This window comes from Schistocerca gregaria, unplaced genomic scaffold (genome assembly GCF_023897955.1).
Source record: "Schistocerca gregaria isolate iqSchGreg1 unplaced genomic scaffold, iqSchGreg1.2 ptg000333l, whole genome shotgun sequence".
Classification (NCBI taxonomy): domain Eukaryota; kingdom Metazoa; phylum Arthropoda; class Insecta; order Orthoptera; family Acrididae; genus Schistocerca; species Schistocerca gregaria.
This window is the reverse complement of record NW_026061799.1, coordinates 9,278,703-9,290,258: the sequence shown is the minus strand read 5'-3', so window position 1 is coordinate 9,290,258 and position 11,556 is coordinate 9,278,703. Positions and strand designations below refer to the sequence as shown.

Genomic DNA, 11,556 nt, shown 5'->3' with positions numbered 1-11,556 from the left:
AGATTCTCTGATAACGGAGATATACAAACAAATAAATTAAGTTGAGTAAATCGTGTATTATCAATCATGGGGTAGGTTCCTCTGAATGGAATGAGATACCGCCAAATTCTTTGGGTTTAAAGACCTTAACTAATAGTACCCTGGTAAATATAATTAACATTTAAAATAATAGGGTATCTAATCCTAGTTTATTATTTAAATTTCACAGATTCATAAAAAGGGCCACAAATAAATTTTAACATTTCACCTTACAAATTTATATTTCAACCCTAATAATATAAACAACTGTTTTAACCAATAATATTCACTTGTATCTATCGTATAACCGCGGCTGCTGGCACGAATTATGCCGATACTAAATCAATTGCTAAATCCAAAATCACTTGATAATTAAATCAAATTACTGCAAAAAGAACATTTAGTCTAACAAAACTTACATATAATACCAAGAAAAAGTGAATAAACAAGCAAGAATAAAACTTTTAAAAATAAAAAATAAGAAAATTTTAAATCTATTAATTCAGGAAAAAATAAAAGATTCAAATATTTAAAGAAAAAAAAAAGAAAAAAACCACAAACATTAACAAAAAAAAAAAAGAAACGCCCCTATGTATGACCACAACAACTTCTCTATTATATATAATTAAAGATTAATATGGAACATGTATAGCAATAAATGTATTATATTCTTTCTTATTTAATCTTTCTTTTCACTAATAAATAAAGAAAGATTAAATAATATAATAAATATATTTTATACAATTATGTAATTTAATATAATATGTTATTATTATGAATTCTTTTTTTATATTAAGTTAACTTTCATATATATTAGTTAAATAATCTAATTATAGATAATTTACATAATTATATTATTATAATTAATATAATTATTTATATTAATTATAATATTTTATATTTAAATTAATAATTTTATTTATTATATCCAATTGTAATAATATTAAATATTAAATTACATATTATTATATATATTATATTATAATAACCTATTATAAGCTAAAAACATAAGTAGCTATAATCCTAGGTAAATAATTGCATGAAAATAATCAATTGATAATGGTAAGATGAACTTATAATACTTTAATTTCAATTAAATGTAATATATTAATATAAATTATTTATTATATATATATAAAAAAAAATGAGCAGGATAAATTAATCCTAATTAAACAAAATAATACATAAAAGAATTTCAAAAAAAAACTTTAGATTTATATATTAAATAAATGAAGTGCCTGATTAAAGGGTTACCTTGATAGGGTAAATAAAGTAAATAAAATTACCTTCATTAAAATTACATAAGATAGAATTAAACTACCTCCTTTAGTATCAAAAACTAACGTGCATCATACACCTTAATGTAAAAAGGTAAGCTAAACAAGCTAATGGGTTCATACCCCATTTATAGAGGTATCAATCCTCTCCTTTTTAATGACCAACAACTCTACAAAACTTCTCTTCCTATCAACATTAATGATAGGAACGATCCTGTCCATTTCATCAAATTCCTGATTTGGGGTTTGAATAGGACTTGAGATCAACTTACTTTCATTTATTCCGCTCCTAACAAGAAATAAAAATATAATAATAAATGAATCATCAATTAAATATTTTATTGTCCAAGCAATAGCATCGACAATATTATTATTTTCAATTTTGCTGATTCAAATAAAATATCCCATGGGATGGGAAACAGAATTTATCCCATCAATAATAATTAGATCTAGACTATTATTAAAGATTGGAGCTGCACCTTTCCATTTCTGATTTCCAGAAGTTATAGGAGCATCAAGATGAAATAATTGTTTAACATTAATAACATGACAAAAAATCGCCCCAATAATGGTCTTATCTTATTATATTCAATTAAGAACTTTTATTTGAACAATTATTATCTTAAGAATTATTATTGGGGCAATAGGAGGTTTAAATCAAACATCCTTACAACAACTTTTAGCATATTCATCAATCAGACATCTAGGTTGAATAATTAGATCATTAACAGTCAGAGAAAACATCTGAGAACTATACTTCATTATTTACTCACTATTAAGATTAATTATAGTTTTATTATTTAAGCAAATAAATTTATTTTTCATAAATCAATTTTATTCAGCCAGAAATATAAAAACCGAAATTAAATTCATAATATTCTTATCTTTATTATCTTTAGGTGGACTACCACCATTCCTTGGATTCTTACCAAAATGAATTGTAATACAATCACTAATAGAAAACAATATAACAACTATTATAACTATTATAGTTGTATTAACTACAATTACACTCTACTACTATATACGTATTAGATTCTCAGCTCTAATTATATCATACACAGAAAATTCGTGATCTATAAAGATAAAGTCCCAAAAATCAAGAATCATTCTTCCTATAACAGTAATAATTTCAACAATAGGATTGATTTCAACATCAACCTTAATTTCATTATACTAAGGACTTAAGTTAATCAAACTAATAACCTTCAAAGTTATAATTAAAAGAATAATCTTTTAGGCCTTAGTAAAATTTTACACCTCTATAATTGCAGTCTAGAATCATAATTGAATATAAGACCTAAATATGATAAGAGAGAAAACATCTCATAAGTAGATTTACAGTCTACCACCTAAAATTCAGCCATCTTACCGCAAAAATGATTATTCTCAACAAACCATAAGGACATTGGAACTTTATACTTCATATTTGGAGCATGAGCAGGAATAGTAGGAACATCAATAAGAATACTTATTCATGCTGAACTTGGCCAACCCGGATCTCTAATTGGGGATGACCAGATTTATAATGTTATTATTACAGCTCACGCATTCGTAATAATTTTCTTTATAGTAATACCTATTATAATTTGTGGATTTGGTAATTGACTTGTTCCACTAATAATTGGTGCTTCAGATATAGCATTTCCACGAATAAATAATATCAGTTTTTGATTACTACCACCTTCACTAACCCTTCTTCTTACATCTTCTATAGTAGATAATGGTGCTGGTACAGGATGAACAGTTTACCCTCCTCTAGCAGGAGCTATTGCACACGGGGGTGCATCTGTAGATCTAGCTATTTTTTCACTGCACTTAGCAGGTGTATCATCTATTCTTGGTGCAGTGAATTTCGTTACAACAGCAATTAATATACGATCAGAAAGTATAACTTTAGATCAAACACCTTTATTTGTATGATCTGTAGCTATTACAGCATTACTTCTCCTTCTTTCACTTCCAGTTTTAGCAGGAGCTATTACTATATTATTAACAGATCGAAATTTAAATACATCATTCTTTGACCCTACAGGAGGGGGTGACCCAATTCTATATCAACATCTATTTTGATTCTTTGGACACCCAGAAGTTTATATTTTAATTCTACCGGGGTTCGGAATTATTTCACATATTGTATGTCAAGAAAGAGGAAAAATTGAATCATTTGGAACATTAGGTATAATTTATGCTATACTATCAATTGGACTAATATGATTTATTGTATGAGCACATCATATATTTACAGTAGGAAAGGATGTTGACACACGAGCATATTTTACATCAGCAACAATAATTATTGCTGTACCTACAGGAATTAAGTTATTTAGATGATTAGCTACATTATATGGAACTAAATTCAAGTTCAATCCACCATTATTATGAGCTCTAGGATTTATTTTCCTATTTACAATTGGTGGATTAACAGGATTAGTATTAGCAAATTCATCACTTGATATTGTATTACATGATACATATTATGTAGTAGCCCACTTTCATTATGTATTATCTATAGGAGCAGTATTTGCAATTATAGGAGGTGTCATTCAATGATATCCACTATTTACAGGATTAACTATAAATAATACATGATTAAAAATCCAATTTACAATTATATTCATTGGAGTAAATTTAACATTCTTTCCTCAACACTTCCTAGGATTAGCAGGAATACCTCGACGATACTCTGACTACCCAGACGCATATAAATCATGAAACGTAGTATCAAGAATTGGGTCTACAATTTCTATTGTAGGAATCATTATATTCATTGTAATTATATGAGAAAGAATGATTACAAACCGAGCAATTATATTTAGAGCTAACATAAGAAGATCAACAGAATGACTACAAAATAACCCTCCTGCAGAACATAGTTACTCAGAATTACCATTAATCTCTAGATTCTAATTTGGCAGATTAGTGCAGTAGATTTAAGCTCTACAAATAAAGGTTTGACCTTTTATTAGAAAATATTTATTAATGGCAACATGATCAAATTTATCTCTTCAAGATGGAGCTTCACCATTAATGGAGCAATTATCATTCTTTCATGATCATACTATGGTCGTATTATTATTAATTACAGTAATTGTAGGTTATGCCCTAAGTTATATATTATTTATTGCCTATACTAACCGTAATATACTTCATGGACATTTAATTGAAACAATCTGAACAGCTTTACCAGCAATTACATTAATTTTTATTGCCCTTCCATCATTACGACTATTATATTTACTTGATGATTCAGTAGATGCAATAATTACAATTAAAACCATTGGACGACAATGATATTGAAGATATGAATATTCAGACTTCATAGACGTAGAATTTGACACTTATATAACACCAGAACATGCCCTAGAAAATGATGGATTCCGACTACTAGATGTAGATAACCGAACAATCCTACCAATTAATACAGAAGTACGAGTATTAACAAGAGCATCAGATGTTCTACACTCATGAGCAGTTCCTGCATTAGGGGTTAAAATTGATGCAACGCCAGGTCGGTTAAATCAAGGAACATTCACAATAAATCGACCTGGATTATTCTTTGGACAATGCTCAGAAATCTGTGGAGCAAACCACAGATTTATACCAATTGTAATTGAAAGAACTTCAGTAAATTTATTTATTAAGTGATTATCTAAGATAATTTAAGGAGTTAGTTAAAATAAATAACATTAGAGTGTCAATCTAAAGTAACTAAAAAAAATTAGTACACCTTGAAATTCATCAGATGACTGAAAGTAAGTAATGGTCTCTTAAACCAAATCATAGTAAATTAACGACTACTTCTGATGGGGAAATTATATCCAAATCCCTCAAATATCCCCTCTTATATGATTCTCACTATTCATTATATTTTCAGCTACATTAATCTTGTTTAATCAAATAAACTTCTTCTCATTTAAACCTAACCTTATTAAAAGAGCAGAAAAAGGAACAATTGAAATAAAAAACTAAAATTGAAAATGATAACAAATCTATTCTCAACATTTGACCCATCAACTAACATCTTTAATTTATCATTAAATTGAACTAGAACATTTCTAGGACTATTATTAATCCCATCACTATTTTGACTTACACCATCACGAATTAACATTATCTGAAATAAACTAAATTTAACCTTACATAATGAATTTAAAACACTTCTTGGACCAAAATCATTTAATGGAACAACATTCATTTTCATCTCAATTTTTATTATAATATTATTTAACAATTTCATAGGATTATTCCCTTATATTTTTACTAGAACAAGACATTTAGCATTAACATTTGCAATTGCCCTACCTATATGGCTAAGATTTATATTATTTGGATGAACTAACCATACTAATCATATATTTACACACCTTGTACCACAAGGTACACCGCCTGCATTAATATCATTTATAGTACTAATTGAAACAATTAGTAATGTTATTCGACCAGGTACATTAGCAGTACGGTTGGCAGCAAATATAATTGCAGGACACTTATTATTAACCTTATTAGGAAACACAGGACCATCTATAGCAATAAACTTAATCTCATTACTAATTATTGGACAAATACTTCTATTAATTCTAGAATCAGCAGTAGCAATAATTCAAGCCTATGTTTTCTCAATTCTAAGAACTCTATATTCTAGAGAAGTATATTAAACCTATGTTAACAACTCACTCAAACCACCCATTCCACTTAGTAGACTATAGACCTTGACCATTAACAGGAGCAATTGGAGCAATAGTCCTAGTATCAGGACTAGCAAAATGATTCCACCTATTTAATATTAACTTATTCATAATTGGATTTGGAATTACCCAACTAACTATAATTCAATGATGACGAGATGTAGTACGAGAAGGAACATATCAAGGATTACATACAGGATTTGTATCAATTGGATTACGATGAGGAATAATTTTATTTATTGCATCAGAGGTATTATTTTTCGTTTCTTTTTTTTGAGCATTCTTTAGAAGAAGATTAGCACCAACAATTGAACTAGGAATACTATGACCTCCAATAGGAATTCAACCCTTTAACCCTATACAAATTCCATTACTTAATACAGCTATTCTTTTAGCATCAGGAGTAACAGTAACATGAGCACATCATAGTTTAATGGAATCTAATCATACTCAAGCACTACAAGGATTATTCTTCACAGTGTTATTAGGACTATACTTTACAATACTTCAAGCATATGAATATTGAGAAGCACCTTTTAGCATTGCAGATGCAGTTTATGGATCAACATTCTTTGTTGCAACAGGATTCCGTGGTTTACACGTAATTATTGGAACAATCTTTTTATCAACATGTCTACTTCGACACTCAATAAATCAATTTTCACCAAGACATCACTTTGGATTTGAAGCAGCAGCATGATACTGACACTTCGTAGACGTAGTATGATTATTCTTTTATATCTCTATTTATTGATGAGGTAGATAATTGTTTTTCTAGTATAAATAGTACATTTGACTTCCAATCAGAAAGCTTGATATAAATCAAGAAAAACAATTATAATTCTATCAACAAGAGTTTTCATTAGATTTATTATTCCAATAATTGTTATAATCCTGGCAACAACACTATCAAAAAAATTAATTAATGATCGAGAAAGAAGATCACCATTTGAATGTGGGTTTGATCCAAAAAGATCAGCACGAATACCATTCTCAATCCGATTCTTCCTAATCGCAGTAATCTTTTTAATTTTTGATGTAGAAATTGCACTAATTCTACCAATTGTAATTATTTTTAAAACTTCAGACATTATAATCTGAACAGTATCAACAATATTTTTTATTCTAGTTCTATTAGGAGGACTATACCATGAATGAAACCAAGGAGCATTACAATGAGCAGAATAAAGGGTTGTAGTTAAATATAACATTTGGGTTGCATTCAAAAAGTATTGATATTATCAATCAACCTTAAATAGAATAAGAAGCGAGATATTGCAGTCAGTTTCGACCTGGGAGATTGGTATGTACTACCCTTATTCTTATTAATTGAAGCAAAAAAGAGGCGTATTACTGTTAATAATATAATTGAACTATAATAGTTCCAATTAAGGAAATGTAAAGCCAATATGAAAGCTGCTAACTTTTTATATTAGCGGTTAAACTCCGTTAACATTTCTAAAATTTATATAGTTTAAATAAAACATTACATTTTCACTGTAAAAATAATATATCTATATTTATAAATACTTAAAAGTAAAAATACTTCCTTAACATCTTCAGTGTCACGCTCTAATTATAAGCTATTTAAGTAAACGAAAAACAATATTACCAAAATAAATATTCAAAAAATAAAAGTTAAAAGATAAATCTTGAAATTAGAATCATATCAACCTTGAATATAACCAATTAAATAAATAAATAATCTATATAAACCTTGACCACCAAGTAATTCACCTCAACCATAATCAAATGACTTAGATGAATAATAACCTATTTTTAAAGGAATATATCTAATAAACTTAGTTGAAAGAAAAGGTATAAATCATATAGAACCAGCAAATCTAACAAAAGAAAGTATACTTAAAGAAAATAAATTATGAGAAAAATCAAAATTAGAAATAAGATAACCTAAATAAGCACCTAAAATAACAACTGTAATAGTTAAATACTTTAAATAATAAGGTAAAGCAATCACATGAGGAATAGGAAAAATTAATCAAGATAAAAGACTACCACCAAAAACAGCAACAAACAATAGACCAATTATTCCAAATGAAATATAATAACCCTTATCATCAAAAGAAAATCTAGGATAAAAATTATTATCACCAGATATTGAATAATAAAACAAACGAAAAGAATAAGAAGCAGTTAAACCAGTAGAAAAAAAATAAAGAAAAAAAATTAAACAATTAATTCATCTTAAACAAACCATCTCAAGAATTAAATCCTTTGAATAAAATCCCGCTAAAAAAGGTATTCCACACAAAGATAAACTAGAAACATTAAAACAAACTGAAGTTAAAGGTATGAAATTAACAATTGATCCTATAAAACGAATATCCTGAGAATCCTTCAAATTATGAATTATTGGACCTGCACATATAAATAATAATGCCTTAAATAGAGCATGAGCCAATAAATGAAAAAATGCAAGCTTTGGATAACCTATAGCCAAAATTCTTATTATTAAACCAAGTTGTCTTAAAGTAGAAAGAGCAATAATCTTCTTTAAATCAAACTCAAAATTAGCGCCCAATCCAGCCATAAATATAGTTATACAACCAATTAAAAGTAAAAATCAACCACAATTATAAGTATCCAATATTGGTCTAAAACGAATTAATAAATAAACACCAGCAGTAACAAGAGTAGAAGAATGAACTAAAGCAGAAACAGGAGTAGGAGCTGCTATAGCAGCAGGAAGTCATGAAGAGAAAGGAATCTGAGCTCTCTTAGTTATAGCTGCTAAAACAATTAATATAGTAATGAGCTTTATTTCAAAAGAATTAGAAATAAAATCATAATAATAAATATAATTTCAACCACCAAAATTTAACATTCATGCAATAGAAATTAAAATAGCAACATCACCAATACGATTAGAAAGTGCAGTTAATATACCAGCACTATAAGATTTTACATTTTGATAATAAATAACTAAACAATAAGAAACTAAACCTAAACCATCTCAACCTAATAAAATTCTAATTAAATTAGGACTAATAATTAAAAAACCTATAGAAAGAATAAATATTAAAACAATAATAATAAAACGATTTATATTCTTTTCACCAGATATATAATCCTCTCTATAATAAATAACCAAAGAAGAAATATATATAACAAAAGATATAAAAATAAGAGATATTCAATCCAAAATTAAAGTTATAACAACTATAGAACCATTTAAATTGAAAAGCTCTCACTCAACAAAAACTCTATAATCAATTATTAAATAATAAATACCTAAAATAAAAATTATAGTTCTCGAAATAAACAAAGAAAAAAAACTCAAAGAACAAATAGAAAATAAATTCACGGCCTAAGATGAAAAACTTCATATCATTGATTCCACAAAACAATATTTTTAATTAAAATACTTAAGCAAACTAAACAAAGAAATATTCACCCTTTAAACAGAGAATCTTTAAAGGCAATCAATGTAAAAGTAAAAGATGATATTCACGAAAATAACCAAGAGAACAAGTATAAACACCAGAATAATAATTCCCATGCTGAGAATAAGAATATATATACAAAGTATAAACAGCTCTAAAAAAAGATAAAAAAATCAAAGCAAAGAATCTAAAAGAAGATCAAGATATAATTCTATTTAATAATCTAATTTCACCTACCAAATTTAAAGAAGGAGGAGGAGCCATATTTGATGATCTTAAAAGAAATCATCATAAAGCCATTCTTGGCAGCAAATTAATTATACCCTTGTTAATTAATAATCTTCGTCTACCTAAACGTCCATAAATAATATTAGATAAACAAAATAAACCAGAAGAACATAAACCATGACCAACCATTAGAGAAAGAGAACCTACACAACCTCATCAATTCATAGTCATCAATCCACCAATAACCATTCTTATATGAGCAACAGAAGAATATGCAATTAAAGACTTTAAATCAACCTGACGAAAACAAATAAATCTTACAATAACACCCCCAGATAAACCTAAAGACAATCAAAAATAATTAAACTTTAAACCCAAATAAGAAATAACCTTTATAACACGAAAAATACCATAACCACCTAACTTTAATAAAACACCAGCAAGAATTATTCTACCTGAAATAGGGGCCTCTACATGAGCCTTAGGAAGTCATAAATGAACCAAAAACATAGGTATCTTAACTAAAAAAGCCAAAATTATAAATTCATAAAACATAAAATAATAAGAACCAAAATCAACCAATAAGGGAAAATATAAAGTATTAGAAAAATCATAAACCTTAAATAAAACTAATAATAAAGGTAATCTAGCAACCAAAGTATAAAAAATTAAATAAACACCAGCCTGCAAACGCTCAGGTTGATAACCCCAACCCAAAATTAAAAGTAAAGTAGGAACTAATCTAGCCTCAAAAAAATATAAAAAGAAAGAAGACTTAATCTAGCAAATGAACAATAAAGCATAATTATTAAAATCAAAACCATAAAAACAAAAAAATTAGAATGATATGAACTTAAATAAACTGAACCTCTAGCAGTGATTATTAAAGAACAAATCCAAAAACTAAGTAAAATTAAACTAAAAGAAAAATAATCAATACCAAAATAATATCTAATTATATTCAAATCAGCATATGAATAAACACAAATTATAAAAACAAAACCCGACAGAAACATTAAAGAATGAACCAACCATCAACAATTATTTAATAAACAAAGAGGGATCAAAAAAATAGTTATAAATAAATACTTTAACATAAAGATAAACCAAAAGAATTAAAAAAATCATTACCATGAGAACGAATTATTGAAACTAAAATAGAAAGACCTAAAGCACCCTCACAAACAGAAAAAACTAAAAAAATAACAGGAAAAAAATAATCATAATCAAACTCAATAAGAAAAACAATAACTAACATAAATAAAGAAAGAACAATATATTCTAATCTCAAAAGAACCATTAATAAATGTTTACGTTTAGAAGGAAAAACATAAACACCAGCAAAATAAATCAATAAAGAAGTAAAAATAGAGAATACAAACATTAGTTTTAATAGTTTAAAAAAAACGCCGGTCTTGTAAACCGGAAATAAGTCCAGCCCCCACTTTTAAAACTTCAGAGGTGGAAAAGCTTCCATCATCGGTCCCCAAAACCGGTATTTTAAATAAACTAACCCCTGAAAAGATCAAAATAATAATTATATCATTATCAAATGTAATAAATATTAATTTTATTAAATTAAGACACCCAATATCAATAATGCTTTTTATTATCCTTCAAACCTTCCTAGTTGCATTAATAACAGGAACAATAATAGAAAGATATTGATTACCATATATTTTATTTTTAACATTTCTTGGTGGTATACTAGTATTATTTATTTACATTACAAGAATTGCATCAAACGAAATATTTCAGCCTAAATCAATCACTATAATTATTACATTAATAATGTGAGTATTTATCATATTAATATTAATTATTCTAGATATATCTATATTTATAGACTTTTTCAAAAACACCGAAACTATAAATATTGATAATTCAATCAATTATCAAGAAATAACAATATCTTTAGAAAAATTATATAATAGACCAACA

General features: G+C 26.9%; 1 pseudogene; it reads right to left on the bottom strand.

Annotated features, from left to right (window-relative positions):
* Positions 1-7,583: 7,583 nt before the first annotated feature.
* On the bottom strand, positions 7,584-9,302 carry LOC126306405 (NADH-ubiquinone oxidoreductase chain 5-like; annotated as a pseudogene).
* Between the last annotated feature and the right edge of the window lie 2,254 nt (positions 9,303-11,556).